General features: G+C 36.7%; 1 protein-coding gene across 9 annotated transcripts in view; it reads right to left on the minus strand.

The window, feature by feature from the left end:
* EPHA6 (EPH receptor A6) overlaps positions 1-22,055 on the minus strand; it is a 382,511-nt gene that overhangs the window by 174,236 nt on the left and 186,220 nt on the right. The gene's annotated exons all lie outside the window — the stretch shown is intronic.

Raw genomic sequence — 22,055 nt, forward strand, 5'->3', positions numbered from 1 at the left:
TTGTAATCACTTGTAAGTGTACATGGAGAAGCAATATATTGATATTTATGAGATTTAAAAACTTGAGCTTTGAATTAATATTTTAAAATGAAATAAAGCAGAAAAATCAAGCCCTGCAGTTGTGAGGTGATGACTTCAAGAGCAGTTTGGTCACTTATAAGAAGGAAACCACTCAGCAACGTTTTCACAGAAGTGTTGTGCTGAAGGCAACACCACAGAGAAACCTTAACCTGTCAAATACATGTTTAGGAGTTTCCCCATAATGAGTATCTTCACAGCATATATAAAAAAATATAAAAATAAATAAAATCTAACACCAGTAATGAAATTTGCCAGTATAAAGCTATTAAATAAAACAAGCAATGCTGTAATGTAGCACAAATAAAATAAGGAATGCTGAAACATAGCACATTTATTCTTACAAACATTTTATAGTTAAACAGTCCTGTTCTGTGGGAACAGGAAACATTATTTTCTGTTTTGAGTTCTTTTTATCTGCCTCCCTACTGCCAGTGCTTTTTTACTTCTATTCAATGTGCAAACAAATTGGATAATCATGATGGTTCTCTATTATTTTTGCCTTATTATGAGAAAAATAAGGGCCATCAGAATGGGCTGTCTTGACATTCCAACTTTAAAAATAAAGGCCATCTAATGGTTTGTAGCTATGGAACCTGTAAAGAAATACCAATAAAGCAGGACAGGTTCCTAAGGAAAGCCAGCTATGGATAGGAGAGAGAGAATTTCCATGTTAAAACAGTAATGCATGGAGTGAAACACCTACTTCTTAATTAGCATTCAAAAGTTTTGAATTGTGTCAGTGCATCCTTTTCTGTCCACATTTGGGAGAATATCCCTGCAGATGTGGAGACAGTCACTCACAATACACCACAGGATTGAGCTTTTCAAACAAGAGCAACACAACTGTCAGACACTCATCTGTTCTCCCTCACCAGATAATTCCATTTGGGATCTACTTCCATGGTCCTCACACCTTCTCCCCACAGCACAGAGCCTATGCCTGGGAAGCACAAGAAGTCCTAGGAAATCATACTCAGCCCAAGACACCACTTAGCTCTGAAAATCAGCCTCACTTTCTGTCTAACACAAGTTTATCCTTTCTCAGATTGCTATCACTCACATGATACTGCCTGAGCAGGATCAGGGCACTGTCCTGCAAAGGAGCTTTGCACAGGCAGGCAGGGTTCCTTTTAACCCTAAGAAATTACCTTGAGAAACTATCAGCCAATATTTTTCATTTTGCTGACTTCCCTTGTATCTTTTTTATTCTTCTGAATTCACTTATATACTAATTACAGCTTATTTTTGCATTAAGTTGAGATGCAGTGCATTCCTTATCATTTCTTTACTGGGTGTCAGCAAGAAGCCAGGTCCTAGTGATTATCAACCAACTAATGAGATATCAATGCTGGCAGTTCCACTGATGTTTAGAAATGATTTTGGTGTGTGAGTTTAGGTTTATTCTGCAGAATTCCCAATCTGTTGCCTAACTTATCAGCATCTTTTGTTTTACATAGAGGAACTTAATCTTCAAGCTTAAATTTCATTAAGGCATTTCATTTGAAGTTTGTGGATTTAATTTCAGGTTAAAAACTGCATCTTGTTTTGCGACTTCTAGCACTTTCCATATTTATAAAGTTTACTGTGACAAGTACTGTTGTCAGGAAGGTACAACACTGTATATTTTCCAACAATATTTTGATGTAATGAAGTCAGTATTGTACAGTATGGTTTACTAACCAATATGTAATTATGGAACTTTTTTATCCCAAGGAAGATGTCTTTATTTCATCCTTGTTCTTTATTCAAAAGACACAGAGGAAAGCTAAAATAGATGGTCAGTTTGATGAAATTAGTCTGCTGTTCTGTTCCCTGTTTGTCCCTGTGTCTTCTCTGTAGGAACTTTTATTCTTATTCTGAGCCACAGGGTGCTAACTTGGTAAGAATAGATATTCACAACCATTGTGTAAAAAACCTGATAAATCTATCCAATGTCATTATTGCTACATTTATCAGGCTGATATGTAAATTGCCTAAGGCTGTTTCAGTACAGTAATTCAGAAAAATTCAAACTGCAAACAGTACAGGTGAAGATACAGAAAACAGTACAGAATACATTCAGGAAATAGTTAATAGGATGAAGTAAAAATGTTTGCATTATTTTTATGCAAGGGAAGAATTCCTTTTTGTGAAAGCTACTCCAAAAAAACAAATAGTGATAGACTCCTTGTTTTGTAACTTGATAAATCACTCATAAAATAAAGTAATTTTGTGAGTTTCCAATGTTTTTCTTGTCACTGCTAAGTGTGCTACCACCATGGGTATTTCTACTCCACTGTGACAAATTGGCATCTCAGGCAGCTGTGTTCCTTTTATTGTGTAATATCAGCAGTCAAACAAATAGAAGAGCCATTAAAAAAAAAGAAAGCTTTTTCAGCAGATCATGTGGATATGCTTCAATTTCTTACAATTATAAAGTGCAAAGTTAAACAAAATAAAAGGAAAAAAATAAATAGGACATGATACGTAAAGAGGTGGTGAAGGAGTTAGAAAAGTTTAAAACAAAAAAAGCTTAAATAAACAAGAAATCAAAAATCATCTTACAACCTTATGGAGAATTTTGTGTTTCACTATTACCATCCCACAGTGGTTTTATTCCATGTGCAGACACTCCTGGAACTCTCTGGGTTTGAGCTCTCCAGGGCAAGAACCAAACCATTCTCAGTGAGCTGCCCCAGCCCTGGAAGTCACACACACCTCCAGTCCCCAAAGCCCCAAAGATTTACATCAAATTGTTATGACACTGAGCAGATTCCTGGCCAAGCCTCTGAGAATCATAAATATTTTTTCTTTTTTTATCCTTTTAAGTCTACTGCAAATAGTAGAGGGCAATGTGAAGATCTTTGTAGAATAAAGGAATATTTATCTTTCTGGACCAGAAGTCTAAAGTTTTGTTTGTTTCCATGGCAGTGAGGATTTCGTAGTGTTTTCTAAACCAACTGTACCTAAAACTGACTGGATGTTGATAGATAAACAACAAGATGATCTTTTAAAGCAAATAAATATTTTGAAAGGGATCAAATCTAACAAACAATGTGAAACACATGACATTTCACTTCAGATGATGACCTTGTAACTGGTAAATGATTCTTGAATTTTACTCTGAATTCTATAGTATTGATAACAGTAAAAAAAATTAATTAATGCCTTAGGGGGATAATTGATCTGATCTGGTATGGCACATTTTCCATGCTAATTGAAAAAAGGTAAAAATTATAAACATTGTTACAGTGATAATTATTGTAATTCTCTCCATTGCCAATCAGAAAGGTCCTTGAAATAATGAAGTTCAGAACTTTCAGTAGAGGAATGATTACTTTATAAATTAAATTCTCTCTGTCCATCATATTTACTGTCATGAGACATTTACTTCTGTTAATCATATGGGCAGAGTATGTTTATCAGGAGAAATTTCCAGAAACCCAGGTTCCTTCATTTCTCAGGACAGGCAGAACCTAATGCCACAGAAAACTCTGAGAAAGAAATTCTAGGATGCAACTTCAAGAGAAAAAAAAGGCAAAAACCTCCCTGACTTCAGCAGTGACTAGAACCATACAGTTTCATTGTATGCTGCCACTTACTTTTTTCTGTATTTCTAAAATAACTTCCAAAGTTACTCTTTGAGAATCAATCCATAATATTAAAAAGAAAAAACCCCAAAACTCTCCAAACTAGCATGAATCAATCATCTTGTATCTTTTGCTTAGTTAATGACTGACACTAAACATTACATAATTGCTAAAAATGAAAACCCTTTATCAAGGAATGGTGCAAAATCTCTGTAAGCAAAGAACAGAACCATGACAGGGTACAGCTATAACTAACATTGCATTTGAACAGCAAATATATCTAGCAATTTATTTATCAGTCAGAATTCTGAGTCCCTGTTATTGACATTTGACAGAATCATGGCTATGCTATAGACAGCTTCTCAGAGCTGTCATTTAAAAACCCTGCAATTTTAAATGGACCCTCCATCATGTCTAACACCTAATTATCTTGTCTAAATAGTTCTGCCAGGCAAGGAAGATAAACAATTATCAAGAAATACAGTGAATTTAGAAAGCTCAGAAACTGATTGCTTTTGAAGAAAGAATGACGTTTTGACCCTTCCATGCATGCTTAACTTAAACCTATGTTTCAGGTTTTTTTAGCACTCAGTCTAATTTTTTCAATATTCATTATGGCTAGTGAGATGAAAAATCAATTAGTCACACAGCTTTGCACAGGAGACTTTAGTGGTGATGAGGTGGGAAATCAGGAAAACCATGAAAATGGTGTAGTTTACCCAGGCAGACTTTGAAGGCTTTCCATATTTACTTGGGCTGTGAGACATTCTGAACTTGCACGTCCTCTCAGAATGATGGGATTTGTGTTTTTATTTGAAAATTGACTACTTTCCTACTTCTATATTCTATTTCCTATAACTGAACACTTCTAGACTCTGATGTGGTTTCAGCTGTTTAGGTTTCTCCATCTCTCAGCCCCAAACTCCCTGCTTTTGGTCCCTGCCCACAGCAGGGAGGTTGGAAATGGGTGATCTTTAAGGTCCTTTCCAACCCAAGCCTTTCTATGCTGATTTTCCAAAGTGTGCTTTTTGGCACATGGATTTATTAGAGCCCTTTAGAAAACAGTATGTAAGCATACAAAGCCTAGAGAAAATCAATTGGACCTTTCATTTCTTTATGGAAAAAAAAAACCCTCAGAAGCAGTAAATAGGAGAGAGATCACTTTAAACTTACAATAAAGATGTGTTATCTTCATATTATTTTATATGTTCCCCAATTACAAGAAAAACTCAACAGGAAATTGTGTAATTGCACTCCAGACTTGAATATTATATTGTACTGAAAACAGAAAACTCATTTCTTAGGATGGGAAATATTTCATATGTCTGACAGTTTTTAGAATATCTCTAGAATTATTTAAGTCTGGAAGTAAATAAATCTTTGAAATAACTCCTTGGAGATGCGAACACAAAGTTGAAAGCACTGTGGCTAAATTTCCATTCCCAATACCCCAGCAGCTCTCAAACACTCAAACTGAGACCTGCTGAGGTCCCAGTGGAGAGCAGTTTAGGGCAGGCTGCCACTGGGGGTTTCATGCTGCACAGAATGCAATAGTTCAGCTAACAGGAGAAATTATTCACTGTGAGGGTGGAGAGGCACTGGCACAGGTTGCCCTGAGAGGCTGTGGCTGCCCCTGGATCCCTGGCAGTGTCCAAGGCCAGGCTGGATGGAGCTCTGGGCAACCTGCTTCAGTGGAAGCTGTCCCTGCCCACAAGGAGGGGTCTTGGAACCTTCAAGGTCCCTTGCAACCCAAACTATTGCATGATTCTATGATTTTTTGTGCATGTTTAGGTCACAAAAGGAGCACTGAGACAATACTATTGCAGTCAGCTCAGCCTGAACAGCTCATTTGATGGTCTGGAAAGTGTTCACACAAAAAAATGACACCCTAATGTTGTTTGCCCCATTTCCAACCACAGTGGCAAAGGTACAGGGACACTGTCTGCAGCAGACCTTCAGAGCTGCTGCTTTGTGTCCAGAAGGAAGAACTTCTCACCACCCTTCAAACCAGACACCAAGAAGGGGTGGGAGGAGAGAGATAAAACCTCCACCTCCTTGCAGGGACGTTATTACCAGCAGCACCAGCAGATCCCATTTGCTTGCTCAGCACCTAGTTTAGTCCCAGAGCTTTGAAGGTGTACATGAGAAGGTACAAAGAACTGCCAGTTAATGAGTGAAGTTCATATTATTTATGAAAGTCATAACCAGGACTGCAGAAGACTGCTACTGCAAGCGAATCAACTTATAAAAAAATATAGCAGATTCTCGGAAAATAATACATTTTCAGTTTGCACAGCAGAAAACAGTAAACTGCTGTGTAAATTTATATAGAGGTGCTGGAACTGTAAAACTAATAGGAAAAGCTGCTTCTCACAAGATTCTTGCCAGACAGATTGGGCATGTTGTGTAAAAAAACAAAGTATTTCTGAAAATTAAAAAGGTAGCAATTTGTACAGGATTACTTTTCTTATCCCCAATTGCTTTTCTCTGCCCTTTCAGTGGTGAGGCAATTAAAATTTTAAATAAAAATTGAATGACTTCTAGTGAGCATTAAAGCAGAATATATGAAGATGGAAACTGGTAGCAATCTGTTCTAGCAACCAAAATTATGTCTTCCAGGCAAGCAAAAGTTTCTTTCTGAAGTGACCTAGCCTGTAATCCCTCTAAAGTATATAGGTTGATACAAGTAATTAGCTCAGCCAAATAACTAAAGAAATGTCTGTGCAACACATTCTCAAATTAGGATTTAGCAACTGCAATAAAAATGGTTTTAAAAACCTTAATTTGAAATGGAAATTGATTGAATTCCTTACCTGAACCAAACAATTCCATAAAAAGTAAGGCTAGCACCTTGCAGTCTGATGGGAAAAGCTACAACCCAACTAAGAATTCCTCCCTTTTCTGTTTACACTCAATTGACTCTTGATAAGAACCTTAGGAGGGATGGCAATATTTAAAATAGCACTAGCAGTAGCACTAGTATTGGGAGATAATAAAATTAACTAAATAGGAATTAATCTGTTGCATTCTGATTACTGAGGCTTTTGCTATTGAGCCATAATTTGGAAAGTTTTCTCACAACTAATCTGAACATTGTGGGTCTAGAAATCAACATGAAAATGCCAGAACTGTCACCATCTCCACCCGGTAGCACACATGAAAACTAAAATGTCTTAAGCTGTTTAGGGTATTTCTATTTCTGCTCTGTGTTTCTGAGTACAAAGACATCATTCAGCGTCTTCCCTGGCCCCATCCATTCTCAAAGCATTGTTTCCAGAGCTCCAAGCTGCCCAGCAAGCGACTCCTTTGTAATTCAAGACTACAGAAAATGGGCTCTGATAGTTTCTAAGCTGATAAATTTGGCTCCAGTAATTTCATTTGCATGATCCGAAACAAATTGCACATGCAGAAAGCTATAGAACTTAACAAAGGCATGGATTTGGTGATGTGGAAAGGGGCAGCCTTACCAGCTCAGCTTCATGAAGTTGTCTGTTTATGTGAAGCATTGCAAAAATATATGATTTCCCTATTTGCGTTAGGTGCTCTCAAGCATTAGCTCAGTCCTGGGCACTTACTGCAGTCAGGACTTTTGTAGCTGTGGGAGTTCACCTTGTTTTTCAACTAGTAACAAGCATAAGAAAATATTTAGTAGGAAAACAGAAACTGAGACCCTTGCTGCAAGAAAAACATAGCCTAAATCATGTACCCTAAAGCAAAAATCACCTTTAAACACAGTTTTCTGAAAGAATAGCAAATATAATCTCAGAATATGCTGAGTTGGAAGGAACCCACAAGGTTCATCCATCTCCTGGCCCTGCACAGGACATCCCAAGGCTCACACCATGTGCCTGAGAACATTGTCCAAATGCTTACTGAATTCTGTCAGGCTTGGTGCTGTGACCATTCCCTGGGGAGCTGCTCAGTGCCCAACCACTGGGTGAAAAACATTTTTCTAATAGCTAGCAAAAGCTTTAGGGTTTTTATTCAGATTACAAATTACTTATTTCAACTGAATTTAAACCAATTCCTAATTAGCTGATTTCTAACTTCAGTTAGTGCAAACCAAACTCATTACCCAATAAGTCATGAATGAGCCTCAGAAACTTAATTTTGGCAAAACAAAGGTTATACTGAAGATGCCAGATCTTCCAGAAATGACCTTGTCCAATTTTTCAGAGGTTTTCTGAGAAAGATAACAGTGCCTGCCTGATGTACACCAGTGTGAGGCTTTGACTGACAAAGGTCAGAGGGTGAGCAGAAATTTTGGCTTCCCAATCAATGCACAACTCTTTCCAACACAGTGACAGTGTGAGGGAGGGTCACTCCCTGCCTGTTTTGCCTGAGGTCTGACATGACATGACAGATCTGTCACCCACAGGCCTGTGAGCTGTGACATTCAGCAGGTTTGCTGTGAGGCTGCTTTAACAGTGATTGAAAAGCAAAACTCGATTTGTAAAAGCTTTCACGATCCCTCCATACCCATCGAACAAGAGCAAAAAAATCTGTCAGAAGCTGTTCTGTCCCAGAAAGGAGTGAGGGCTGGCACCAGGGCACCAGCTGAGGAGAAAGGCACTGCCATCAGCTGGCAGTGGGCACCAGCAGCCACTCTGGGCAGGCTGCCCAGCACCTCAACTCAGAGCTGCAGCAGGAGCTGATGCTTGGCCCTTTCACTCAGTCCTAGGCTCCAATTTCTGCTCCTATTGTCTTGCCATGGCTCTGTGGGACAGCTGAGGGAGAGCAGGGCTCACTGCTCATTCTCTGCCTCTGCTGTGCTGAGCTTGGCATGATGAGATTCACTGTGCTAAAGCAAAGAGCTCATTCTCCAAATGGCAGAAATGTCTCTATTTCCTAAGCTGGACTTCAGAAATAGCCAAGGTGCAGAGAGATGTGGAATGGCACCAGGCCACAGCTCAGAGAACAAAGCTAGTGCTGGCCAAGTGTTGCCTGGAATAGAATGCAGAAAAAGTCAAAAGATGTCCAACTTTTTAACTTTCTTTTTCTCTCTGTGCATAAATATGCATACAAGCATGCATTATCTTTATACACATGTCCATATGTGTGTTTGTGCACAGAAAAATGCAGGCCTGACAAACCTGAAAAAGTGTAATGAATTTATTGTGACTTTGTCATTGTTTCTCTTCAGCTAAGCAAAAAAAAAAAAAAAAAGGTGATTTTGACATCATTGTTAAGACATGGTACCAAGCTGAGGCCTCACTTCTAAATGACTGCACAGTTAAATCTCTTTGTTAAAACAGATGTTGGTAAATAGCTGCAAACAGACCTTCACTAAAAATGCCACAGTAGAATCTGTGATAACTTTAGAGTACTTAAAAATAACCTAACCTATTTCTCAACATGGTTCTTCCAAAAAATAGTGGTTTCTATAACTACTCAAGCATATCAAGAGGAGCAAATGCCTGAAACCAACTCTTTTAAACAACAAACACTTTTGGACTGCAAGATACACTGACTACAAACTGCCCTTTTTCACATATTCTAATGAGATATTAGCAGATTTTATCTAAGTGTAGTTATACAACTTTAATAATTCTATGGAAATATATTTCAGAAAGGTGAGGACAACTGAATTTGAGATAATGCTAACAAGCCAGGCTTTTTTTAAACAGAAAGTTTCATGTTTCTCTAGTGAGCTCATGCCCATTTGTGTGAGCTTCAGTGAGCTAAATGAGGATTGTAAACTCTGCATTTCAAGGTCTGAAGCTCCCTTGTTCCAGTCCTAACATTGGTGTTCAAGTAGTAGGCAGGTATGACAGAACACCAGAGTTTAGGCAGAGCACAAAACTGCTCCTCCAAAACCCACTCAGAAGTTGTAGCTTTCTATGTAATCTATATAAAGGGCTTGTTTTTAAAAAATTTTTAATTTTTCAGTTCTTCTGTGTCAGCTGGCCTGTCTTTATCAGTATCTTGCAACATTTGTTCTGCTGCAAGGGAAGTTTTAGTCATCCAAGAAAAGGTTTCCAAATTAATAGGATTTTTTTTTTTGGTCATAAAAAATGTTTATGGTGGAATCTTCAAGTTTTGAAAACGTGTGGTAGCAATATTGGAAAACCATGAACTCTGTGAGCAGAATCACATAGCACAGTAACAAAATTTGATTAAAACTGTCCATCTCTCCCCAAAATAAAGAGGGCCTGCACAATGACAGACTGAGAGCATACAGTAGTTATCTCACTTCATGATCAGCACACCAGTACAAGACTCAAAGCTGCAGAGGATACTGAAAATGTGCTGTGCATTCACTCATGGGTTAAAGGAATTTTTAACTTTCAGGCTACGTCCTTTAAGAAAAGCAACATGTGGCAAACTTCCCATGACAACCGGTAATGTATGGGTGGATGGATAAATGTATTTATTACAAGTCACTTCAAGGCAGAACACCCAAAAAGGACGTCATCAACTGCACAGTGGGAAAACAAATCAAGCAGGAGAGCAGAAAGGTGGTGGAAGGCTGGAAAAGTGAGTAGCAAGCAAGCTGCTCAGTTTAATACTATTATTTATGCTTTCACACTTGCACTGGGAGCTCTATATTAACTCATAATAAATGTTTAACTTCAAATACTTCTGTCTTTGGTTTAGGAGGTAGACTAAATTGCATTGCTGCAGCAATTGCAGTTGGTTTGGGTTTTTTAATACTTTTTTCACCTGAGGCAAACAGATAAATATTTCACCACTTTATGTACTATCAAGGGCCTTTTCATGCTACTAATAAGGAAGTAATGTGTTGCTAGAAAGAACAAACAACTGATTAGTTGTGAAATAGTCCCACTGATACTGAAACCAGCACTAAATCTGGAAATTTAGGAAAGGGAAACTGTTGTCTGCTGAATCCGTGAATGTTGTTGTGTCTGCTTTTATATCTGGACAGAGAGTAAAATAAATGAGGGACTAGTTAAGATTAACAGTTTTGCTTGGTCTTTAAGGTCACACTCTCTTAATGAGTAATTGCTCATCCAGGCACTTGCTGCCACTAAAAGAGTTGATAGCAACTCTAATACCAAGTCAGTAGAGATAGAGATATATGTCCCTAACCCCCAACAACCTGCAGCTGAGGGACAACCACATCTCCTGCATCTTTTCATTTCCCCTTACGTCTTTAAGCTGGCACATGCTTTCTAAAGGAAAGTCACCTTCACATGCACACAGCTTATTGCCACAGATATACCCAGAACAAATGCCCATTTTTACAATCAGACTAATTTTTATTAGCATTTCTTTGGTTTTGATATGTCAGATGGCATTGCTTAAAAAAATGGTTTTATGATGGCTTTTCCAATCAGCATCATCACTTTTATTCCAAGATAGCAAATAACTTCCTGCCTAGTTTGTCATAATTTAAAGTAAAGCATGTAGCAACATTTAGAGGTAGTCATGGCACTTGTGTTTGGCTGAGGCAGTGGTCACTACCAGTCTCAATTTATCACTTTTAATTTAAACTCCCATGCCAATGATTTTCATTCTTAAAGCTATGACTGGCACTTATGGATTTCAAAATCAAAGAGAAAATAAGTTACAGTTAAGAATTCAACCACTCAGATCAATGAAAACTCGTTTTATAACTGAGTGTGCTCCTGTTAAATCCCATCTGCCTGACAGAAGGAATTTAATTTTTCAAACAGTTCCTTTCCCACTTTAAACTGAGAATAACTTTTTATTGCAGCACTAAGCCGCTACTTGCTGGACAGATGCAGACTATTGATGTTGTGCTCTTAGGAAATACTGTGCAGCAAGTAAAGGTGAGTGCATCAACCTAAAGAGCCATGCACTAATATCCAAATGTCAATCCCTGAACTGTTTGATTCTTGCTGCTGTTCTCTTTTAAAACAACTGATGCACTATTTCACTGCTGGAAGCAAATAGCAAAAGCTTAAGAGAAACTAGTAAATGGAAAAATATACTTAATATAAATTTATTGTGAAAATAAATGTCAGTTATGTTTCTGAACCACTCTGAAGGTGAATAATCTGGATTATTTGGTCCAGTATCTCACAACTAGCAGTTAATTTGAATAGGAATTATTTTCCATCACTTAAAAAAGTTAAATAGATAGGTAGATATTATTTTGCTCTTACCACTGGCTAAAATATCTACTAAAGACTGAATAGAGACATCCACATGTCTGTGTATAGTGGTGCCATAAGAACACTCACCCACTCATGTCAGCAAAATAGAGAGTGAAGAAGAGAAACAGAAGCCGACAGATTATTCCACATTATTCTATATTCCACAGTAAGAACCAAGCTACCAATCTTGTTCTATGGAAACTGGGAAGTAAGTTAAAAATGTTAAAATCTACTTCATTTGGATATTTGGACAGAATGCTTTGTTTTGGTTTGTTTTCTAAATAGCTTTCCTTGACCATAGTTTTCCAGCCACAAAGAGATGCTACAATTTTTAAAATTATTCATAATCAAATTTTCTTAGAGCAAACAGAAAGATGTTAATCTATTAACCTGCACTTAGTTTTAGTTAGACTAACGAATTGGTCACAAACTAGTATTTTCACACTATTTCTGCATATATTCAAAGAATTTTTTATAATATATGGATGCATATAGAAACAAAATTATATAGGGTATTATGCATTTTTTATCCTTCAAATATCTTTAATTATAGAATAAATTCCAGATGGATATTTTAATTAATTTTAATCTCCCATCAAATGAGACTAATAGTGACTTGCTCATAAAAACTGACACACATTCCACCCACTCCAGTTTTTTGGAAGATGTTAGCCTTATTATCCCTGAAATTGCATGAGAAAGCCACATTTTTAATGTCTGACAATATAACCATCATCTTACAGTGAAAAGAAATTCAATTCACAGCTCTGCTTCAAAGAGCTTAGATTCCCTGTGTTTATGAGGATGTACAGATTATCTAGGAAGTTTATCCAGAATGCTTTTTTACACCAGCTCCTATGGGCTGCAACATGAGAAGCTACTCCCAGTGAAGTTTAGCTTCAAAGTTTAGCTTTAGGATCTCACAAACATCCTTTAGTTTGGCTGAGATTAATCAATTTTTCAGCATTACAGTGTGTTGCTGCACGCAGCAAAGGTTACCACTGCCACTGGCACCACTGAACCTGATTGTTTCAGGAAAAGGTCAGCGAGATGAATGCAGATACAACTCTGCTCTTCTGCTACAGATAATTTCCCAGCACCAAAACAATCAGGGAACTAAGTTAATACAGCTCTGCAGTCACATGTGTTCCCTGAAAAGGTACATACTTTCATCTTCCCTGCTCTCAACTTGCTTCTTTGACCATACAAAATTCACTTCTAATTATAAGCAAGCAGTTTTGAAGATAAATACTGTTACATTTCTAATCACATTACAAAAATGTGATTTCTCTATTTCCTTTCTCTGAAGACTTCCTTTTCTAGTCACAGTCACATTATTTGTAAAGTGAAATCAATACTTTCTGTACATTTGCATAGAGGGATGCTGAAATATCAGTTAAAATATTTTCCCTTTTAGAATAAACCATATCTATGAATATATATCAGTCAATGAGATATTAAAAATTCACCTCATGTCTAATTAGTAAATGATATTTCTAGCTTGACAGAAAAATATATGAGTTGAGGGAAAAGATAAACTCATATTTCCTCTATTGTTGATAGACTGCAGCCCATCATCCTTGAACTGAATTTCCTGAATCCCAATACTCCCTTACCTTACCCTGTAATTTTTTTTTTCAGTCCTCATTGATCTTGAATTACAGGATAAAAGAAAAAAAAAAGTTAGATAATTTTAGGAGAACAAACTAATTTTGAATAATAAAACTTGGAGTTTAATATTATGTATAGGTAAACCAATTACTGGAATCAGGCAATTTGTTTTCCAGACAAATATGAGCTAATATAAAATAATGGTATTTTATTTCTAAACTGTAAAACTCAGTATTGGAAATTGGCTGAACAACTTGTCAAAAGTTTACAGGAACAGCTGCTTGCCATGTGTAACAAGTAAGAATTTATAAATCACTTAGATAATGCTCATTAATCTCTAAACCCTTCAATACAATTACAGATCAAGCACATGATTTAGAAGCTGTGGCATATACTATTTAAAACAACATGGAAAAATAAAAGTTAAAACCCACGACTTTATATTCAGACAGAATAAGGGCAAAGACAATTCTTGCAAATGTAAATTAATTCAAAGAACGAGATTTAATTAACATTGCAGCAATTTATAAGGTTTGCCATTAACTTCAGCAGAAAAGTTGTGATTAATTATCCAAGTGCTGTGGGGGAAGGCAAAAGAACTGGGCAGGAGTAGGGGAAATGAGAGAAGTATTCAGGAAACATGAGCAGAGCTAGGACTGCCTTGCATTTTTACACAGTACTTTAAAATTTCAGCTTTAAAATGCTGGGTGGTTTAACATAAAAAATAACATTGTTATTTCAAGGAAGAAATACAGTGATGAAATTAGTCCAATTTTGCTGAATTCACGTATTTTAAAAATTTATTAAATGGCTCAGTTTATTTTTCATATCATAAACCCTTTCATTACCATGGCCCTCTACTTCACTCAGATTTGCCATGGGAATGGTTCTGTGTGTCATCTTCCTTCCCTTTTTGGCTGACTCTACATGTAGATAGAAGAATAAAACACTTGTATCTGATGAAATGTATGTTGCTTTAGCAAGTGAAAACAATGAAAACAAAATACGCTGAACAGCCAGTCCTTCACAGAATTAGCTGCACTTGCTCTAGGTCACAAGGCATGAAATTCATTTAAAATGGTTTTAGTGAAAAAGTCCTCTTTAGAACCTCTAGTCACTTCTTGAATACCTGATAATATTCCTGCTTAAGTGAAGGTTTTAAGGGAAGCCTTAAAAGAAGAGAAATAAGAAAAACATGCATATTTATTATGCAAAAATCAGTTCTCACTGGAAACCAGGGACTGCATGCTAGATGGAAATAAGATTTAGCAAATTATGAGTGTGGGATTTTTTCCCCTTCTTTTTGGCCAACCAATGCACCCCTAATCTTGACACTTCTTGAGACTTCACCCCCCGTCTCATCTCTCTGTCATTCAGGCTCAAATATGAAGTCTCACTTTAAAAAGGTGTTGTTAAATACCACATGCATTTCTAAATTAAATATTAGGTGTGCATACCCTGGCTACTATAAACTTCTCAGAGAAGCAATCACTATTATTCATTCATAGGAGCACAGCATAAATTTTACCACAGTAGGAAAACATTTAAATATGTAACAGAGACATGAAGACAGCAAACAGATGTCATTGTTAGTATGAGCAGAAAAAGGTAGAAGCATGCTATTAGAAATATCTGGAAGCTAACAGAACTGTAAAGTAAACTTCTAAAGCTTTGGAAACTATGCAAATTCAAGTCTGCTCTCATTCAAGTGTGCACAGCTTAATGCCATTATTATGTACAAATTAAAACTATTTCCAAAACATGAGCCTAAGGCAAGTGCTTATGGAAGAGTCAAGAGTCGCTGAGTGTAACGAAGAAACTACTTTTAAGAAGCAAATTAATCAGGCCAACTATTAATAACATTATTGCTGTAAAGACCTGAGCATTATCAGAATTTGTTTGCAATTTCCCATGCCCTTCATTTTGAACACACTCCCATAAGATTTGGGTGAAAATCATCACATGTAGAAACACAATTTGTTTCAGACTGACCATGTGTGATTAATGTCTTCCTTTACCACACTGGACCAAAATCCCTCCTGCTACCAAGAATGCAACAGAAATCTTCATTTTACTCGACTCATACTGGAAACACCAGAGTTTCCTTTGGTTCATTGTTGCTGTTGTGGTTTTTTTTTTGTTGATTGGTTTTGTTTTTTAAATGAAATATCTTTCAGAAATATTGAGGTAAACTTTGAAAACAGAAGGTTCTTGATTCAGCTCTGAAGATTTTCCCGAGTTGGTCAATTCACATTTGTTGCAGAAGTTTCTAAGTCACCAGTTCATATCTGAAATATCTTGTACCCTACCCTGACTAGAATACTCAATAGTGATTCATCCCTACATATCATTCATTGTGAGAGGTTCCAGATAACTGAAATGTGCTTAATTATCCTAACATGGTTCTTGGGCGAGTGCTGTGAGATAGCACCAGTGAGCTTATTTGACATTCCAGTTAAAATCACCAAAGTCAATAAATACACATCTCATTCCCAGGGGTTTTAATCACACGCTGAATGCCCTTCACAGCTACTGACTGCAACAGAAACAAAACCAAGGCATATTTCTTATCTCAGGGCTGTATGTCTGCAATTCCTTAGTAGTACCTATTTTACATATTTCTCCACAAATATCCCTTTTACAAATTGAAATAAGCTATCATTTTAAAGTATAAAATTGTTGCAGCACTTAGTTGGAGGCACTAAAATGCAACACCCTAAATCAGAAATGTGCTGAAGATGCACGTCATGGACAAATTGCTAATGGTTATAAATAATGGTGTACTCTGCAATGAAAGAAACTATTATGGAAGCTGAAAGACCACACTGGTAAGTAAATTGGGGGAAAAAATACAGTATTGATTAACCTTTCCCCTTCTCATTCAAACAAGAATTTAATTCTGTTCTCCTCATATTGTGCAAGTTAGAGGAACATATCTTAAAAGATATACATTGGCTGACTCACTTATGGCTAATTCTGGTGTTTGAGAGGTGAAAGTAAATGCAACCAGCTTGACTTTTGCTACCTTAAAAAATCACTGACCATCCATATTTTCTAACAGAAAAAGAACTTTTTTTTTTTAAGATGTAAGCATTAAAAAAAAATTTAAAAAGTATTATAAGGATATAAATCAAGATTATTTCAAAAGTCACTTTTCTCCTATGAATACTGTATAGTAATCAGGACTGTGTGTAAAGAAACATCAGCTACAAGTAGTGTAACTGGACAGAGGGACCAGCAGATGAAAATCTGTGGATAATAACTATGCTGCACAAAGATCTTGGCTCAAAACGTTTAATTCTGGCAGACCTGAACAAGTCTGAGAATTGAGATGTAGAATTTTTTGCCCTGTGGTTTTCTTTCCAACTGAAAATGTTTAATTTCTATACACACTGATATAAATATGTATAAATATTAATATCATTAAACACACTGAATATTCATTGCATAATGCCAAATTCCTTTTAGAAATGCATTGTTTAAATGTATTGTTCAGAAGTGACTTAGAGAGCACACATCTCAAGTTTTTTTAAAATTAGCAATCCCTCTTTACTGTGTCCCCATCACATTCAGTACATTTACCGTCTGTCCCTAGCCAGTTATCAACAAGTTGATATTTCTCATCAAATTTTTCACAAAAATAGCATCACCAGTGCTGATAATAGTGCAGTGTTTGATGCAACTATCAATGCAGCTGTAGATGTCAAGTAAACAAATGCCGTAGATTTCTTATTTATTGTCATCTATGAAAACTTCAGGTTCTTTCTTTCATGTGGCCTTGAGCCCTGGCAATGTCTGATGGAGGGTTTTGTCCCTGTTTCATAACAGGCTTTCATGTGATCTGCTATTCCCAGAATCAGCTGTTCCTTTAGATTTATAAGCCATTAACATGAACAGTTTGGAAGATGGTTCAAATAGCTTCATCTTGTCATTATGAAAAGAGAAGCCTTCTTGACTTTAAAGTTACAAAAGACAATCTTGTCTCTAGCGATTTGAGACTCAGGGGGAAAAAAAGGAAATTTGGCTTTTGATTAGGGTGAAAGTTGGGTGCTGCTGTGGGAATCAATTTAGGATGAGTGAACAAGGAACTCTCCTGCCACCCCAGTGAGGATCCTGGAACTCTACTGTCACCATCCAGAAGGATTCATCCTGATAAACTGTCCTGGTAGTGTTACTGAGACACAGGACATCAGTCAGATGAGGCTCTTAACCACTTACACCATTTCCATTGTGATTGTAATATTACATGCCATTAATTCATAGTGATACAGTCGTGTCATTCCTGGAAGAGACACTGAAATCCTTCCAGGTATTCCTCAGTTCCCGCAGCAATGAGAAGGAGATAAGAGGTTGGTCTTTCTACAGAGTATCCCCACTGGACTACAAAGATGTCTGAGGAGCCACCTGTACTAAGAATAGACCTTGACTTATTTAGAAAAAGGAATTAGACAAACACTGGCAAGATTTTACTATCAGATTAGGAAACATCACCTAGGATGTATCTGCCAATGGCTCCCATAAAATAAGATGTATTAGACAACAGAATCCTGATAGATTTGCCCTTTCAGAGTCTGACTGAAAACCTCAGCTGTCAACAGCAGACAGACACAGAAAAATGAGACAGGTGTTTAATACAGAGATGGGGTGTGTGCCCTCAGAGTGAAGCCTCAGTGCCTCAGATTCTGTCTTTGAGAAAGGAGAAGACTTTCCAGGATGCAGGGGCAGAAGTATTTCTCCAGTATGAACTTTCCACCAGTTGGGATATGTCTCCTGACTACTCCCACTCTGCAGAGTAATGTTAAAACCCTCTCTGTTCTACAGGAATAGAACACATGAATTCACACTGAGTGAATGCATACATGGACTGCTATTTGGAAATAGGAACTACTGTTTTAAGTTCTGTTTTGCTTAATTATTCATTATTTACTACTTTAATTATGCATGAAAAAACCTCAAGTACTTCTGAATTTTCTTTAGGCAATGCAGACACTATGGCATGCTAAGAAAGTTATATATTGAGATGTCTCTTCCTTCCATTAGTCATAAGAGAAACATAAATTACAATTTAGCATACAATTCTCTGCTTCTTCACACAATGATTTAAAGTAGATTGAGCACAATTACTTCATACTCAGCGTATTTACTGCTGTATAAAACTTTCTCTCTCTCATAAAGAAAAGGCATCCAGGCACTTTGCTGAACAATAGCATTGTAAAACATTTTTTGATGAGGCTTTTTGTGAAAACATGTTGTATCTTTCAGTTGTTTACAAATCACTTTAGCCATGATTTGGGAAAGTGCTTAATATGTTAATGTTCCTCCTCGAGCAGGAACTTGGCTTAAGTGCTTTTCTGAGCAGAATCGTGTTTATCTGTCCACTTATCTGAATTTAAAGCAGGGATTTTTCTGGTGTCTCAAAACACTTTGAAACAAAGCTACCCATGAGTAGCATATAAATAATTTCCCTCATCTCACCCTCTGCAACATCTGCACTTCCTGACACACCCTGCCTCACCCTTGTTGGCCACACTGGCTGGACAAGACACAGCACATGCTGTGATTGCACAAAACCATAAATATACATATTTTCTTTACTGACCAGTCAACAGACAGGCTGAGGGGTCAGACAGCTGGTATTTCTAGTTCAGAAAGCAATCCTTACATAGCTGAACTTTGCTTTTCAACTCACAGACCTAACCAAGACCTTGGTGACTCTAAAGGGTCATTTTCCACAATTCTGTTGAGTCCTTTTCCCTGTTATTAAATTAATGTTGGCTAACAGGTTTCTTTATGGTGCCTGATAATGTGACCACAGAAATTTTGTTGTCTTCTGATGAAGCTAAGGTTTAAAAAAACGAATGCAAAGATGTAAAATTTACGAATAATTGTATAAAATTTAAAAAAAGGTCATGAATATTACCAAGTGAATTTTGCAAGACTTACTCATATTAATGTTAGTAATTTTTTTTCAGAATTTGATCAGGTCTGGTAGTGCTTTAGCCATCAAGTTAAAGGGAGGGTTGAGGGATGCAGTTTGCAAAGCTTTTTTGACGCGTTACTTTCCTTTAATGTGCTCCTTGTCACTGTTAAAGCTGAGTACTGCACTTAATCTTGTTGATACTTGTGATTGCATGAGGAGCCATTCAAGATTTTAATATTAGTTGTGGTAGGGCTCTGTGCATAAAGATGAGCTTTAATCACTTTTGAATTAGTTCACTTCTCCTGTCAGCAAATATTCCCTCTTTGATGTTCTCAGACTGCTCTCTGCACTCATGTGGCAGAATACAATTCTTCAGTTTCTGTGGATGTCCACAGAACTCTTCACTGAATTACTTTATTCAGCAAAATGCCAACAGCAACACTGTTCTCTAAAAAGAGAGAAAACCCCCTGAAGAGCAAGCTAATAATTTTGCATGTTTAATGACAAATCTGTTAATTTCACACAAACCAACCAAATGAAAAGACCACTAGAGGGAAGTAAATCCAACATGCTCAAAGAAAATAAAGTGCTTGCTACTCTAAATGATTGTAGCTACCAGAACAGTCTGGATTTACAGCAGCTGAAGATTCTGGTATATATTCATAACAAAGATATGACAACTGAATAAAACAATTATATCTTTATAAAGAGGTCTTGCACTTCATGCAATGTGCATGCCAAAACTATCAAAATAGTATGTAGGAAAAGATTGCACATAAAAAGGTAGTATGAACACTACTATGTATGAAAGGTAGTTATGAGATAACTGTGTTGTGTAGGTATAATTTAGTGTACACTGAGATCTTTTACAATAGACACACATCAAATACAAAAAAATGGATTTAAACCAGTATGTTGGTTGGACTTCTGGTAATGCAGTCCCTGTAAAAATGAATATAATTTTGATTTGTTGTCATGTCATATGTTTAATCTTGGATCTTTGCTTTCTATGAATATGTGCACAAACCTGCAACATCATGCAGTAAGTACTGTCCATTTTAGTAGAATTAATATTGTAAGGAACAATTGCAACAGTGAGTTTATAATAAAATCTCTGCAATGTTCCAAAGCTTTGCTTCTACAGCTTACTTTTCTGAGGTTAGGCACCCTAGCTCTTTCCATATCCCTTCTTATTTATGACTAAAAGTAACTCACAAAAAATGTTTCTTGTTCTCTCAATACTTTCCATCAACAAAAAACTCACTGAATTTTCTTTCACATTTCATACAACATAGTATTTTTTTTCCTTGTCCTTCTAAATATATAGTCACCATGCTTATGGTTTTATACAACTACACAGTCTGTAAGTCTCCAGAAATGGTTTTATCTTTATTACTACATTTTATAGATGACTCCATTTCATTTATTACAGTGCTTTCTCCTGCAAAGCTGTCTTTTTATATCCAGATAAACTGACAGATATTCTGAAAATCTGGTCTTAAATTCTCTGAAGCCCTTCCAAAAGCATTTTTAGTAATGTAAGAATTATTAAAGGGAATGCAAACAGTCCACACTCTAGAGTTTACTGTCAAGTGTGTCAAAAATTATCAAAGCATTGGTCTTTTCCCTGTTTTGAATACACTGCAGTGAAAATCTATATCCTTAAACTAGGCACAGACAACAGCAAAAGACATTATTTTTTAAAAGCCCACCACTTCAATAGACATCACAGGCTGTGTTCACACAGCTGCTATTCACTTTTAAAATAAACTGTATTTCAGGTGACCTCCACCAGGGCAAGCTTGGTGACTTGCATTTAACACCATGCAGCAAAACATCTGGAAGGAAGTTTACATGGGGAACCTTCTGGCACCTCTTTAGTGAGAAGGGAAAAGGGAGATGCAGGTTTCCAACGTGATACATTGCCTAAGGGTTTCAGGCAATTCTCAGTGCAAGGCATCTTACATAATTAGCTCTTCTGTTACAATCATGGACAGTGAGTGAGTAGTTTTTGTGCTTTTCCTAATCTATTTTCATGAATATTATTAGTATTACCATCACTGTCATTATTACCATCATCATCACAGCAAGCTGTTAAGTTTTGTATGCCCAAAGGCAAACCAGTCATCACTTACTCATCAACAAAACTACTCATCCCAGAGACACAGGTAAGCAGGTTTTTGCTAGGCTGATCAGGGAAAGAACTCAGGGCCTCCCTGCAAGGGGAACATAACAGGATGCTCCTGAACATTTGCACTTTTACTAAGCAGAAACATATTATCAAATGTGTTCTACTGAAAACAGCAGTTCTGCCAGCTCAGTTCCTGCTCCACATTAAACACTTCAGCTGCAGTTGCAATGTCACTGCACAGCAGGTGAAAAACATTTCTGGAACAAATGTCAGCAAGGGATAATTTTGAAATAACCTTCTTGTCTACAGTTACACAAGCCAGAGGAGAGAAGTGCTATATGGATTGCATTGTTGGCAACCTATGATGCTGTTTGCTGGCACAGTAAGTATTTCTTAAGAACAAAAAGTTGCAGAAATAAACAAAAAATAGAGAACTCTTTTAGTTTCCCATGTTTCTCACAAAGATTCACCTTGGACATGAATTCAAACAAAAACGAGGGGAAGAAAAACCTCAAAACAATAATGCAAAGTTTAAAATTAAAGGAATAAAAAAAATCTGTTAGGATAGCTCACCTGAGGAAATGGACCAAAGAGATACAGAAGTATCTTACAGCAAGGCATGCTGTATTTGTACTGTGAAACACAGACACCAAAGAAAGCGA

The sequence above is a fragment of the Lichenostomus cassidix genome, chromosome 1 (genome assembly GCF_008360975.1).
Source record: "Lichenostomus cassidix isolate B80296 chromosome 1, HeHo_3.0, whole genome shotgun sequence".
NCBI lineage: Eukaryota > Metazoa > Chordata > Aves > Passeriformes > Meliphagidae > Lichenostomus > Lichenostomus cassidix.